At 51.0% G+C, this 15,504-nt stretch overlaps 1 protein-coding gene and 1 long non-coding RNA gene across 4 annotated transcripts in view; both read right to left on the bottom strand.

The window, feature by feature from the left end:
• Window positions 1-15,504, bottom strand: part of WDR25 (WD repeat domain 25) — a 132,947-nt gene that overhangs the window by 26,614 nt on the left and 90,829 nt on the right. The window lies entirely within an intron of this gene.
• On the bottom strand, window positions 12,937-14,870 carry LOC122706317. The gene is made up of 2 exons (XR_006344371.1): window positions 14,757-14,870; window positions 12,937-14,490 (listed from the first exon to the last, which is right to left on the bottom strand). It is a non-coding gene; the product is annotated as an uncharacterized LOC122706317 (long non-coding RNA).

Raw genomic sequence — 15,504 nt, 5'->3', positions numbered from 1 at the left:
AAATAGACAATTACACGTGTATCCACGTCGCTGATCCTCTCAAGTGAAAAATTGGTTTTCCGCACTGTACAATGGAGGCATGAATTAAGAGTGGGTTCTAACAATGCAGCCGCCCCCAAGGCGGCCTGGCTCAGCGGTGCCCGCACCCCTCTGCTGTGCCCAGCGTGCATGCCTCTCTTCCGGGCGTCTCGGACCCTCCAGAGGCCATGAGGGCAGCACGCAGAGGCTCAGGCCTGCCCTGGGCAGGAGAGACAGAGAGTGTGGGGCTGTCCTGGCTGGGCCTGAGAGGAGGAAACCAGAGCACAATAGCCTTTGCCCCCTGAGACCCAGTCCATGGCCAGGACAGGGGCCTTGGAAGGAAGCAGGCCCCTAGTTAGGCAGTCCCCTCTCACCCTGCCTCTCCCCGGCCTCCAGCCCACCCCTCTCAACCAGACCTTCCCCGAGGGTGGTGAGTGTTCATACATCTCTCCTATGCACCATACAAGCCAGCTAACCCACCAGCCCTGTTCGCAGGGTACACACTGGTCATCCCTTCTGGAAGGAAGTGGCCAGTGGAGTCCAGAACCTAAAACCACACACACCTTTAGATCAAGTCTGCATCTGGGTGGGTCTCCCCTGGTGGTCCAGGTGTTAAGAATCCACCTTCCAATGTAAACTGGTACAGCCACTATGGAGAAGAGTATGGAAGTTCCTCCAAAAACTAAAAATAGAGCTACCACGCGTGCATGCTCGATTACTTCAGTCGTGTCCGACTCTTTGCGACCCCATGGACTGTAGCCCACCAGGCTCCTCTGTCCATGGGCTTCTCCAGGCAAGAACCCACTGGAGTGGGTTGCCATGCCTCGCTCCAGGGGATATTCCCAACCCAGGGAAGGAACTCGGGTTTCCCGCATTGCAGGTGAATTCTTTATAGCTGAGCCAGTGGGGAAGCCCAGAGCACCATATGACTCTGCAATCCCATTCTTAGCCATATACCCAGAGAAAATGATCTGAAGGGATACATGTACCCCAATGCTCACTGCAGCACTGTTTACAATAGCCTAGACATGGAAGCAGCCTAAACGCCCACTGACAGAAGAATGGATAAAGACGATGTGGGTGGGTGGGTGGGAGGGTGGGTGTGTGTGTGTGTGTGTTGGAATATTACTCAGCCATTAAAAAGAATCAAGTCATGCATTTTGCAGCAACATAGATGGACCTGGAAACTGTCATCCTGAATGAAATCAGATGGAGAAGGAGAAATATCATATGACATCCCTTATATGTAGAATCTTTTTTTAAAAAAGATACAAGTGAACTTACTTACAAAACAGAAAGAGACTCACAGACTTGGAAAATGAACCTATCATTGCTGAGGGAAAAGGGATAGTTAGGGACTTGGGGAAGGTCATGTACACGCTGTTACATTTAAAATGGATACCCAACAAAGACCTACTGCATCGCACAGGGAATTCTGCTCGAGGTTATGTGCCAGCCTGGATAGGAGAGGGGTTTGGGGGAGAATGGATACATGTGTATGTATGGCTGAGTGCCTTCACTGTTCACTGAAATTACCACAACATGGTTAATCAGGTATACCCCAACATAAATAAAAGGTTTAAAGAGAAAAAATGAAAAGAATCCACCTTCCAATGCAGGGGACGCAGGTCCAATCCCTGGCCAGGGAAGTAAGATCCCATATGACCTGGGACAGCTAAGCCCACGCACTCTGCAACTCATGTGCCAAAACCAGAAAGCCCACAGGCCACAACTAAGTGCCACGTGCCCATCACAGCCAAATAAATAAATTAAAAATTTTTTAAAGTCTGCATCTGGGAATTTACATACGGAGATGTTTACATCAGTGTTGTAATAATGGAAACACTGGGGAATATGATAAATACCCAATAATTAGAGGACCGGTTAAATCCATTATAGGATACTGGGTAACTATTAGAAAATTACATCATCCAAAAACTTTTTAACCATACAGAAACACTAATAATATATTAAGTAGGGGGAAATCATTTGAAGATGTAAATATATGCATTAAAAAACTGGGAGGAAGGACCCCAACTGCCAACGGTGGTTCTGGGTGTGGTGATATTGATGGTTATCTTCCTCATTACAGTTTCCTATCTTCCAAGGAGGCTGCAAAGAGCGCAGATGACTTCTGTAATGAGAGTGAATGTCCAGAGCACAGCCTCCCTTTCTGCTCTCCTGTCACAGGCACACCTGACGCTCTTTTCCGTCTCCACCGATGCATGCTGCTGGCATCCTGAGTCCCCATCCCCAACAGCTCTCAGCCCTGGACCCAGCCCCACTCCCGGGTCTCCACCTGCTCCTCTGAAAGCTCTCCGTCCTCCATCCTCTTTGGAAAATAATGCACCTGCTCTTTTATTCTTAAGAGTCAACCCCACGCGTGGCAGACAAGTCAAATACTCTGGGCAGGTGTGAAGTCCCCCGGGCGTGTGAGGTGGTGGCTGCGGGGAGGGCTTGGGGCAGGCTGGGCATTCAGAGGCACGGCTGGCGACCCAGGCAGGACTGGGCACTGCGGAGCTGTCCTCACTGGGCAGTGGAGGGTCGGGAAAGGCTCTGAGTCCAGGGGCACATGGGTTTGGATTTGCATTTCCCAGAGATGACCTTGTGGTGTGGAAGACAGAAGGGGTGGACGGTGGGCTGTGCTGGGGTCCCTGGGGGAGAGGGTGAGGAGCAGACCTGGTGAGGATGGAGAGACAGTGGATACAGCAGATGGAAGGGGAAGTGATGGGGCCACAGCTGGCCCACCTGGGCCCTGGTTCGTATCAGGAACGTATCAGGCCCTGCTTCCCCGACAAGGGCAGGGCTTGGCCAGCAGAACACCGGCTGGATTCCAGCACTCAGCCGCCCCCTGACCACGTCCTTGTGTGCAGTAGACAACCTGCACGACCTCACGTGTCAGCCCCAGAAGAGGGAAGCACAGGGTATGGTGGGGGGTGTGGGGGGTGGTGAGGGGATGGCAGTCCTAAAAGCTGCCACCGAGGTTTCCCACTTGGTCCAGCGACTCGGTGGATTAAGTGCAGGTGTGAGGCGTCTCCTGTAGCTTCTTTGAATCCAGAAAACTAGGGAGATGGCCTACACGTGATAGGTGCTTGGCAAATGTTCAGTGAATAAATGAATGAAACAAGCCAGATAACCAGAACTTTCTTTAAAAAAAAAAAAAGTAAGTGATAGGCTATAATTAAAAACTGAGAAATCTGCGTGATGTAAAATGTACGTGCAGGGCTGGTGAGGACAGACGTCCACCGCTCGTCTCCTCCCTGAGTCCACGGGATGAGGGGACTGCTCGGCACAGTCTAATTACAGGAGGCCTTGTGCCACTTCCTCCCTCAGAGCACACCGCCTTTCTCAGCCAGCGCGCTGGATCCGCAGACAGACACCAGACAGGCTTTTTGTCAGGGTCGGCGGGGAAGGCTGTGGCCGCCAGCAGAGTGGGCCCACTAGCGGGGTGCACAGAACACCCACGTGCTGAGAACAGCACTGCTATCGACACAGCCCTTGGGGCGTGAAGCTGGACTGCGTAAACGTAAGTCATAGAATCTTTGCAGAGTTAGGCTGCAGATTCACGAAGGTGCGTATGATCATTTATTTGAGAAACACAGAGCCACTGACCGCATACCAGCAAGACGGGGTCTGGGGACACGATGCCGGGTTGGACGAGCCCCTCGGGTCCCCCAGCCCTCACATTCCAGTGGAGCGGGAAGCTGACACTTGCCAGGAAGCTACAAACCACAGCAAGGGAGGGAAGCAGGCAGTGGGGCTTGAGGGGCTTGAGGAAAAGGCCCTGGAGAGGAGACAGCCGTGGACACCTGCAGGACAGGAGGCACCGGGCCAACAGAAGAGGGGGCATTCAAGGCCAGGAGGAAAACACCCACGTGTGGGGCCACGTGGGATCCAGTAAGCCCACCAGAACCTCTCGCCCCAATGATTACAACTAAAACTCTGGGGAAAATGCAAAAAGCAACTCCCCAAGGACTCTGAAAGTAAACATAAGCAGACAGACCACAGAGAAAGGGCGAAACCTGCAGAAATGACCAGCACAAAGGTGAGAAGCTATTTTCTTTTCCAGTTCTTTTTTTTTTTTCTTCTTATTTTCTCTAATAGCTTTGACCTGGGAGCAGGCCCTCAGTGGAGCTCTGGTGGCAACTTCTAAATACACAAGTGAAAAAGGACAGAACTAAAAAGAGAAACACACGAGCCCACAACTGTGATTGGTGACTTCAACACCCCTCTCCCAATAACTGAAAGAACAAGTAGACGGAAAAACCAGCCAGGATCTAGAAGAACTAACTGAACAATCCCTTCGTCTAACTTGCTCAAACTGCCATTTACAGAGCACCCCACCCAATAACAGCAAGACACACATTCTTGCCAAGAGCATATGGAATATATTCAATGAAACAAAACATGTTCTGGGACGTAAATGTATTGAAATCACACAAAGTATGTTTTCTGAGCATAACAGAATTAGTAAACAAAGAAGTTAGTAACAGAAAGATAACAAGAAAATCCCTACATACTTAGAAGCTAAATTTTGTTGTTGTTATTGTTGTTATTTAGTTGCTAAGTCATGTCCAACTCTTTGCAACTGCAGGGACTGTAGCCCACCAGGCTCTTTTGTCCATGGGATTTCCCAGGCAAGAAAACTGAGTAGGTTGCCATTTCCTTCTCCAGAGGATCTTCCTGACCCAGGGATCAAATCCGTGTCTCCTGCATTGGCAGGCAAATTCTTTATCTCTGAGGCACCAGGGAAGCCCAGAAGCTAAGTAATAAGTTCTAAATATCCCATAAGTCAAAGAGGAGGTTAAAAATAAGATTTTTTTACTTGCATGAAAATTTAAATACTGCACATCAAGATTTGTGGGGTGCTCTTAGAGGGAAATGTATAGCATTAAAATGCTTATGTTAAAAAGGATTTTGAATCAATAATCTAAATTGCTGCCTTAAGAAATAAGAAGAGGAAGAACAAATTAAACCCAAAGCAAGTAAAAGAAAATAAATCTCTAGCCACAGTAAGGAAAAAAGAAAAGACATAAATATCCATATCAGGAATGAAAAAGACAGAACCTAAAGACATCAAAAAGGGTAACAAAGGAATGTTATGAACAAGCTGGGCTTCCCTGGTGGCTCAGACCGTAAAGGGTCTGCCTGTAATGCAGGAGACCCAGGTTCGATCCCTGGGTTGGGAAGATCCCCTGGAGAAGGGGATGGCTGCCCACTCCAGTGTTCTTGCCTGGAGAATTCCATGGACAGAGGAGCCTGGCAGACTACAGTCCATGGGGTTGCAAAGAGTCAGACACGACTCAGCCATGAACACTTTCACTTCATGAAAAAGTTATGTATATAAATTTGATAACACAGATGAAACAAACCAATTCTTTTGAGAAACACAAACTACCAAAGCTCATTCATGAAGAAATACAGTCTGCACAGACCTATATCAAACCTGAAGGAGAGGATTTCGCTGGCGGTCCAGTGGTAAGACTCTGAGATCCCATTCCAGGGGGCCCAGGTTCAATCCCTGTTCAGGGAAGCAGATCCCACATGCCACAACTAAGAGTTTGTGTGTGGCAACTAAATATATTGTGTGCCACAACTAAGACCTGGCATAGATATTGATGGACAGACTTTCAGGAGTCCACAGTGAGATACCACGTCATACCCACTGGGATGGAGATAAGCAAAAAGACTGATAACAAGTGAGGTGAGGACAGGAAAAATCGGAACCTTCCTACGCTGCTGGTGGGAATGAAAAGTAGTGCAAACACTTTGGAAGACAGTCTGGCGGTTCCTCAAACTGTATGATTCAACACATAAAATGTCCAGAATAGGCGATCTACAGAGACATCTGGAGAAAACACTTGAGAGTCCCTTGGACTGCAAGGAGATCAAACCAGTCCATCCTAAAGGAAATCAACCCTGAATACTCACTGGAAAGACTGATGCTGAAGCTGAAGCTCCAATACTTTGGCCACCTGATGTGAAGAGCTGACTCACTGGAAAAGACCCTGATGCTGGAAAAGATTGAGGGCAGAAGGAGAAAGGGGCAACAGAGGATGAGATGGTTGGATGGCATCACCGACTCAATGGACATGAGTTTGAGCAAGATCTGGGAGATGGTGAAGGACAGGGAGGCCTGGCATAGTGCAGTCGATGGGGTCACAAAGAGTCAAACACGACTTAACGACTTAGTGACTGAATAACAAATAGAGACAGAAGGTAGACCAATGGTTGCCAGAGGAGTTGGGGTGACTGCTAAAGGGCACAGGGTTTCTTTTTGAGGTGAAGAAAACGTTCTAAATTGACTATGGTGATGGCTGCGTAACTCTGTAACTATACTAAAAACAAATGAATCCCGTGCTATACATGAAGGCATTGATGATCTCTGAATTTCATCTCAACAAAGCCAGTACCAAAAGATTTTAACAAGTATTTAAAGTACATTAAGACAAAGTAACTAGGGCATCAAACCTATGATTTTTTGGACGCTATTAGTTATGGCAAACTAAAATAAGTGTTTAAGTAAAACAAAAGCTGTGAATCAATTTCATATACATATTAAATTTTTAAAAATCTCAAAAAAACATCTCAAGGAGAGATGTTCAGTGTATGTAACACAGCTTATTTAAGTGGTAAAATGAATTGCAAAGGACATATACATTTATTTATATAATCATTACAAATTTCATGAAAATATTACATTTTCAAAAATCTCAAGGACAGGTGTTCAGGGTATGGAACACATCTTCTTTTAGTGGCAAAATGAAGGACAAAGGACACACACATTAACATTATGTAAATACTGTATTTCTATAATCACTGCAGGTCCGGTCAGAATCTGCTTTCTATTTTCTAACAGCCCTACTGCAGCTTTAAGAGCCCTAGTGCTCACGTGGGGACAGGGCCCTCCCGACTGGCACGTTCTGCCGTGGACACACACTGAGCGCCCCGTGGCAGGTCCCATTTCAGGTTTTTAACCAGAGTCTGCTTGGCACCCCAAGGAAAGTGCCGCCGAGTGAAGGTGAAGAGAAGGATCCGGCTGGGGGCAGTCTCTGAGACTCCGAACCCCAGGAACCCTTTCTCCAGCTTTGCCCAAGATTCTGGACGACCCAGGAGACACAGGGGAACTCCCCAGCCGCTTGTGGAGGTAGCCGATGAGGCCCACAGATCCACCAAACACCAAGGAAACGTCCCTTCTCGGGTCCTTCTTCCAGATCCTGAGCTCCAGGCCCTGGGACGCCGCCTGGTGTCCAGTGGGGGCTCAGTTACTGAACTGTGTCCTCCTCCTGCTGAACGGAGAGGGAGAGTTCAGAATAAGACCCGGGTGCAGATGCAAGTCCGCGGTGGCTGCCAACTTCTGCCCTGAAAGCTGGACCTCCCAGGACTGGTTTCCTCATCCACACGTGGGGCAGAGGGGCCGCCCGCACAGAGATGCTGGGCTCGTGACTTCTGACCTGAGGCCGCAGGGCCCTGCCCTCTCCACCTCACAGCTGGGTCCTCTGACACCAGGCACCGGGCTGCAAGCGGCAGGGCTGAGTGGGCGTCTGAACTCAAGGGCTACCCTGTGTAGGCTTCCCTAGGACCAAAGCGCCCGGCTCTCACCGCCAAAGCTTTCCTTACACCCAAGACTGACTTCACTCAACCCGTGAACAGGAGGACCAGCGGGGTGTGGGAGTCCAGGCTCTGGGTCAAGGTCCTACCCCTACCGGCCCTGTGCTGGCACCTCTGTGAACCTCAGGCTCCCCGCCAGGGGGAGAGGGTGACGACAGCCCCTGGCACACCTCCCAGGATTGCTGCGTTGCTGTGGATGAGACAAGGGGAGGGCCCATCACAGTCAGCCAGGCGGCGACTGCCCAGTCCACACCACCACGTCGGGGCTGGGAGGCTGCAGGGCTGAGAGCTCCCCACTGCCACTGGACAGACGGGGCCGCGGGAGCCCAGAGGCTGTGACCACCTCCCCTCGGCGCCAGGCTGCCCACGTCCCTTCCCCACCTCTGCCTCCTCCCTTACCTCCCGCTCTCATTTGCGTAAAAAAGTTTGGTTTGAGGCAAAACTTAGTCAGGACTACACAAGTACAAAGAATCCAAATAAAAAGGCTTTTTAACATAAAGCTGATGAAAGAGACAAATGGAGAGTAATCAAAACCTCATTAGGGCAAATGAGCCACCGGCCTGCAGCCCCGCAAAAACGGATGCCGCCCAGAACCCAGAGCCGAGGGCACTGCGTCTGCCAGGCAGCCGCCCCCGTGGGCGCCATCACTTCCGACGCCCTCACCGGCCCGGCAGACACCCCACACAACACCATTCGGGGCTCGGGATTCTCACTTAGGCACCTGGCTCCCAGGATGGTGGTTCACCAGTCCAGCTCTGCATTAGAATCACCTGCAAAGTTTTCAAAATGCTGAGCGCAGAGACCACCTGCGGAGGGGCTGGGTCTACCCTAAGGTTCTGGGCGCTCTGACCACTAGGTCAGCGTGCAGACCAGCAACCACTGGCTGAGTGACCAACTGGTTCATCCCCCCGCCCCTGTCCGGGGCACGATGCCCATGGTGGGCGCCTGAGAAGAGTGTGTTAACAGATGCTGACTCAACTTCTGATTCAACTGGGAGGGCTCATCACGAGGGATTTTTTTTTTTTCAATTGGTCTTGATTTAGGCCGTTAGTCATTCCTGCGACACTTCCATCCCATCCACCCAGCACTCGGCCACGCTCTGGGAATACAGAAGAAGTGAGCAAATTCCTGCCCTCAGGGAGTCTACACTCTGCAGGGGAAGTGCAGCGGAGTGAGAGGCGGTGACAAGGGGCAGAGATGAGATTCCAGGCGGGTGGGATGGGTGATCCAGAACATCGCCCCGCCCGCCCCCTGACACTGTCACCTGCATGAGGACACACACACACCTGCAGTGGGTCTGGGACAAAACTCCACAAGGAGGTCAAGACACCAATTCAAGATCTGCAAGTCAAGATGGCCCCTTACAAACTTAAAAAGAAAGAAAGGAAAGGGGCTTTCCCGGTGGTTCAGTGGTTAAGATACAAGCGACACTGGTTCGATCCCTGGTCTGGGAAGATCCCATGTGCCAAAGGGCAACTAAACCCCAGCACCACAACTACTGAGGCCCACGTGCCCCAGAGCCTGTGCTCCGCAACAAGAGGAGCCACCGCAAAGAGAAGCCCGCACGCCACAGCTAGAGAGGGGCCCCCAGCCAGAGAAAGCCCACGAGCACGGCAATGAGGACCTAGCAAAGCCGAAAATAAAGTTGTATTTTTAAAAATATTTTTAAAAAAAGAAAGAAAAGCTGTAGAACAAGCATGGAAGATTGATGATTCAGGTCAAACCAACACTAGAACAAAACTGCGTGGGCCTGTCGGAGCGAATCTCATCCTGAGAATTACCCGAGCAGGTGCGGTCAGGGCTTTGGAGGCCCAGTGGGGGCCTGAGTGCATCTGAGGCTCCTTCTTGGGCACAAAGTCCAGCGATGCATCAAAGCCAGCGCGGCCCCAGCCCGCCCGGGGTTGGCCCTGCTTGCAAAAGGGAAGAGAACTGGGGCAGGGGCCGGGCTCCCAGTTCCGGGAGCCACGTGTCCTAGATTCTCCAGGTCTGCTCCAGTTTGCAGCGCCAGGACCTGCTCAGCTGAGAGGTAATTTGCTGAGGTTGGAGTTCCATAATTTACTCTAGTAAAAAGGATGATTCACTAAATCAGTTCAGTTCAGTTACTCAGTCATGTCGGACTCCCTGTGACCCCATGGACTGCAGCACGCCAGGCTTCCCTGTCCATCACCAACTCCTGGAGCTTGCTCAAACTCATGTCCACTGAGTCGGTGATGCCATCCAACCATCTCATCCTGTGTCATCCCCTTCTCCTCCTGCCTTCAATCTTTCCCAGCATCAGGGTCTTTTCCAATGAGTCAGTTCTTCACATCAGGTGGCCAAAGGATTGGAGTTTCAGTTTCAGCATCAGTCCTTCCAACAAATATTCAGGACTGATTTCCTTTAGGATGGACTAGTTTGATCTTTTGAACTGTGGTGTTGGAGAAGACTCTTGAGAGTCCCTTGCACTGCAAGGAGATTCACTAAATAGGCAATATGATTTTTAAGCCTCGGGAGAAGTTTTCCTACAACTTTAATTCCTGATACAAGGGAGAAAATGTATTACCTATGCCAAATTTTGGCTCAAATTACAGAGTCATCTGACAGCAGACTTTCAAGTAACTACCTTGGAGCATTTCCCACAGTACTGACGGGCCCTGCAGGCCTGGAATTCTCAGGCTCCCATTCCCTGCTGGGCAAAGAGCCAGGGCCTTGCAAGGCTGGAAACTCCGGCATCTAGCAAACCATGGAGCCCACAGGAGCTTGGGTTCGGCCAAGAACTGCAGCGCTAGAACCACTGCATCAGGCCTCACCTGGCCTGGGATCTCTAGCTACACTTCTGGAATGATCAGTTACAGCACTGAATGGCAGCTAGCCTTTATTTCCCATTTGCGGGAGGACCCATCCCTCTGCAGAGATCCCAGGGAGGTCACTGCCCCTGAGTGGTGGGCGTTCCTGCAGGGCTCCCTCGGGGTGGCAAGGGGCAGCAGACCCCACGTTTCCCCCTGACCTGCTGTGGTCCTGGTTCGGTGGGAGATGCAGGGGTGCAGCCATGATTCGACTCAGCCCCCCCACAGGCAGTTGTAGATGAACACCCCTCAGGTGACGACACCCACAGTCTAGTTATCACTGAGAGAGGTCACGGTGGTGAGGGTCAATCAAGGACGAAAACTGAGGGTGCTCACACGAGAGAAGCATGGGACCTGTTCGGAGGCCCTTTGAGCCCTGGCTTCTCCAAGTGTGGTCCGTGGGCCATCTGCCCCTCCTGGGAACCTGCTAAAATGTAGGATCTCGTCTGCAATGGGCTGAATGCTCGTGTCCCTCAAAACTCTATGTTTTGAAGCTCTAATCCCCAGTGCTTTCCTGTAGTCATGCACAGATGTGAAAGTTCAACCACAAAGAAGACTGAAAGCCAAAGAACTAATGCTTTTGAATTGTGGTGTGGGGACTCTTGAAAGTCCCTTGGACAGCAAAGAGATAAAACCAGTCAATCCTAAAGGAAACCAATCCTGAATATTCATTGGAAGGACTGAAGCTGAAGATAAAGTTCCAATACTTTGGCCACCTGATGTGAAGAGCCGACTCACTGGAAAAGACCCTGATACTGGGAAAGATTGAGGGCAAGAGGGGAGGGGGGTGGCAGAGGACAATATGGTTGGATGGCATCATCGACTCAGTGGACCTGAGTTTGAGCAAACTCTGAGAAATAGTGAAGGACAGGGAAGCCTGGAGTGCTACAGCCCATAGGGTCGCAAAGTGTCGGACATGACTGAGCGACTGCAACAACAGACAACTGCAGTCCCCAAAGTGATGATTTCTGGAGTTGAGGCCTTTGCGAGGTAATTAGGTTTGGGATAAAGTCACAAGGGTGGAGGGCCCATGGTGAGAATGGTGGCCTTAAAAAGGGGTAAAGAGATCAGAGGTTGCTCGCTCTCCATCACGTGTGGACACAGCAAGATGGCAGCTGTCTACCAGCCCGGAGGAGACCCCTCACCAGAATGCGACCACAATGACACCCTGATCTTGGAGTCCAGACTCCGGAAAAGTGAGAAATAAGTGTTCGCTGGCTAAGCCCACGGGCTGCAGCGTTTTGTTTCAGCAGTCTGAGCTGACTAAGACATCATCCGGCAGAAACAGAGTCCGCATCCTAACGAGAGCCCCAGGTGCTCTCCTACGTAGGGGAGGGTTGAGAGGCCTGCTGCAGAGATGACCTCCTGCTACCCCTTTCCTGCACCACTGGGGAAACCCGATGGAGGGAGGCTTTCGCCTAGAGATTCGCCTACAATCAGCCAGCTAAGCAAGTGGGAGAGGGAGGCTGGGAGCCAAGGTCTCCTGGCGCTCAGGCCAATAAGCTCCGGAAGCCCATTGGGGCTCAGACCCCCACGGTCACACAAAGGTCAGGCCACGGACATCTTGGGTTCCAGACCGTACCTACATTTGAGCAGACTCTCAGGAGACAAAAAGCATCAGAAAATCCCATGCCGGCAGCATGGAGCCAGCGCCAGTAAGCAGGCTCAGAGGGCTAGTGTGGAACACAGCCTGCTGACCGGCCGGAAATGAAGTCAGGCACTTTGCAGAGATGAGGGATGTGCTCTGATCATCAAACCTGAGTGGAGAGAGATCGGCCGAGAAGAGAGAGGAGCCAAATCGCCCATTTGCTGTAATGAATTGGGCTGGACTGGAGAAGCCCAGAATCCTGACATTGATCATGCAGCTTAGCTTAAGGAATCATAAAAGTCTATGGCTGGAAAGCAGCTTTAATGTCATCTGTTCCAACTGCTCCTCGGGCCCAGCGGGAGGCTGTCTGGCCCTGTTGTCATGCTCCAGTGGTGGAATCGGCCGTGGCCTTAGACACCTACCCCTCACCTTCAAAATGCGGACTCGCTTTAACCCAGCAATCTGAATTCTGGGGCCCAAGCTGCAGGAAATAAACTGCAAGTGTGGAAAACACTAGACACACAAATGCGCCTGACAGTAGAATGTATAATAAAGCACCCTGGGGTGGTTTGCCTGGAGATGATAGATAACAAGGGAGAGAAACAACCCGCATATCCCTGACTGAGGCACGGTTCTCTGGAAACAACGTTCCGCGTGCACACGATTTCCACAGGGTGAGGCACGGGGGGCCCCACCTGGTCAGCCAGGTCAGGGGGATCAGCCCTGACCAGACATGGAGTGACACACGCCGCAGCCAGACCCATCCCGGCAGGGGTCAGCCAAATCCCAGCTATGCTGGCCCTACGGATCACGCAGTCTTCGGCTCAACAACTCAACCCTTGCTGCTGTGGTGTGAAAACAGCTGCAGCCGCTACGCAAGAGAATGACCAGGACTGTGTTCCAATAAAACTTTATTTACAAACACAGGCGGCATGCCAGACTCAGCCCCGAGCTTCAGCTGGTCGACTCCTCATCGCCACCTTTACATCTATTACCTTTAAATGGCAAACCGAACAACAGGAAATGTCCTCCAAACCAACCTCAGGAAATGGTTTAATAAGCTGAACCACTTGAAATGGACTCATTTGATCCATATTTATTGGGTGCCTGCTGTGTCAGACACGTGTTCTGAGTACCAAGGATGACGCGAGGAGCAAACCAGCCAGGCGTGCGGTGTCCGAGGGATGCACTGAAAATCTACAAGAACTCAGCTCACTGTAAGGAAAACCCTCAGAATGCTGTGTGAAATGTGCGAAGTGAAATACAAAACTATAAGAATAAGACCGATCAACATTTAAAGAAACACACAGTGGAAAAGAACAGTGAAATTAAAAAAAAAACAGGCACATGTTACGAATGTTCACCTTCAGCTGGCTCGGCCACCCCTTCTATTTCTAGTTTCTAATTTCTTCATATAAAATCACATATTATATGAAATAATAAAGCCCTTCCCATTGTCCTTTTCATATTTATTTGTTTGGCCACATCAGATCTTAGTTGACAGCACGTGGAATATTTAATTGTGGCATGTGGGATCTAATTCCTTGACCAGTGATGGAACCCGGAGCCCTGGCATTGGGAGCACCAGGTTAAGTCCCCTTCCCATCATTTTTAAAAGAGGAAATCAGTCCTGATTTTAAGGTAAAGTCCGTGTACGTCCTGCAGTTTTCCTGGCTGCCCCTGAAGAATATAAGAGCCACACTCCTCAGCCCTAGGTGTCTGCACGCTCGCCAGGCAGGGCTGGAGGGTTCAGCACGCTGGACAGAGCCCCACGCCCCATGGGAGTGCAGCAGGACTGCAGAGAGTCACCTTAAGCCGGCACCCTTGACCCTCCTCTCTGGCCCCCCTGCTGGGTCCACAGGAGGCCCTTGGGCCACACCTCTCAGAGGAGACATTCATTGAAGCGGGAGAGAGAGTGGTCCCCTGAGCCTGGCTGGTGCAAATGGAACGAGCCCTGTGACCCAGCAAGGAGGACAGGCGGTCGGATTGTTGGGGAAAAGGAAGCAAAAACAAATGCTGCGCGGATCCCGTTACCCACGTTATCAGCTTGGGAAAGGGCTGGCAAGCATGCCAATACCAGTCACAGCAACATCTGCTCCTAACTGCTTCTCCCCTGGCATTCTCAGAGCGCATCAGCTGGCGTCTGCCCTGGGAGAAAATCCGATATTTTTAACAAAGTCTTAAATCAGATGGCGTCCTTGATGAGCAATTTCTTACGTGGTTGGTCTTTGGGGCTAAAAACAGTCAGCGCACCTCCGAGGGACGTGGCCGTCAGCAGGGGCTGGGTGACCAGGAGGCCCGGCTTCAAACGGCATGACTAAGAGTTTCCAGCTCCAACAGCACTTCCCAGTATTTTCTTTCATTCATCATGTATTTATAGCCCAAATATGAGTGTTCCAGTGCTTTTATAAGTCCACGTGTCCACTTCTTTATGGGTAGCTTTTCTCTCTTTTCCAAATATTTTTGTTTAAAAAAAAAAAAATAGTCTCTTTGTAAAAGAAAAAAATGCGTGTTTTTTCTTTTAAAAAAAAGAGTACATCTCTCTATGTCTAATTCTCTCCCCCACCCACCCCCACCTCCCCCGTGTGAGGCACAATCCTTTAAGCTAGACACATATGGATGGAACATCCTGTCCTCTTGAAGGAAACTGTTTCTGGTTTTAGGTTCTCCTCAAAACACCAGCATCCCCCCTCCACAGCCTGGTGGGAGCTCACCTTCCTGCAGCGGCTGATCTGAAGCACCAGCCTGCCTTCTGAATCCAGCACTGGAGACCTCACCCCGCCACGTTTCATCCCAGCCGTTCGGAAAGGCCTCTGCTCAGCACAGACCCGCGGGGGCCGCTATACCTGCCAGGAAGGGGATGCCTTCAGGCAGCAGCTTCAGTACTGCAGGTGCAGCGGGCTAGAGCCCTTCCGCACGGGACCACCGACTCCCTCGGATCCCAGCTGGAGGACAACAGTCTCTGACAGTCTGCACCCTGTTCTTTGAAGGTCAAGATCGATGCAGGTTTCATCATGAATGACCCTGTAGCATTTCAGAGACTGGTGCCTCCTTCAGACCAGGGGCATTGCTTCTCAGGGCTTGAAAACAGGCATCCTGAAACCACTGGCTCCCCAGAGGCAGGAGCACTCAGGTTCTTCCTCACTGCCCCTCCCTGAGTCCTTCCTCAGTCTTGATCCCAGCCCCGCTGCTCACAAACCTCCCATGCCTCCTCACTGCTGACCCGAATCCAGACGCACAGCATTAAAAGTCTCTCGGCCCACCTGTCCTACTGCCTGGGGCCCATTCCCAGCCAAGTCGAGCAGGTCACTGGCTCTGTCCGCACCTTGCATCCCTCACAGTCTGCATGGTCGCCCTCCGCCTCCAGCTGCTCATTCAGTCAACCAAGATCTGCTGAGTGCCTTCCATGTGCCAGGCACTGGTCTAGAAGCTAGAAGTCAGCAGCAAACAAAACAGACAAAA

Source organism: Cervus elaphus, chromosome 13, assembly GCF_910594005.1.
Source record: "Cervus elaphus chromosome 13, mCerEla1.1, whole genome shotgun sequence".
In the NCBI taxonomy this organism is placed as follows: Eukaryota; Metazoa; Chordata; class Mammalia; order Artiodactyla; family Cervidae; genus Cervus; species Cervus elaphus.
The sequence above is the reverse complement of the archived record's forward strand: the minus strand, read 5'-3'. Positions and strand labels throughout refer to the sequence as shown.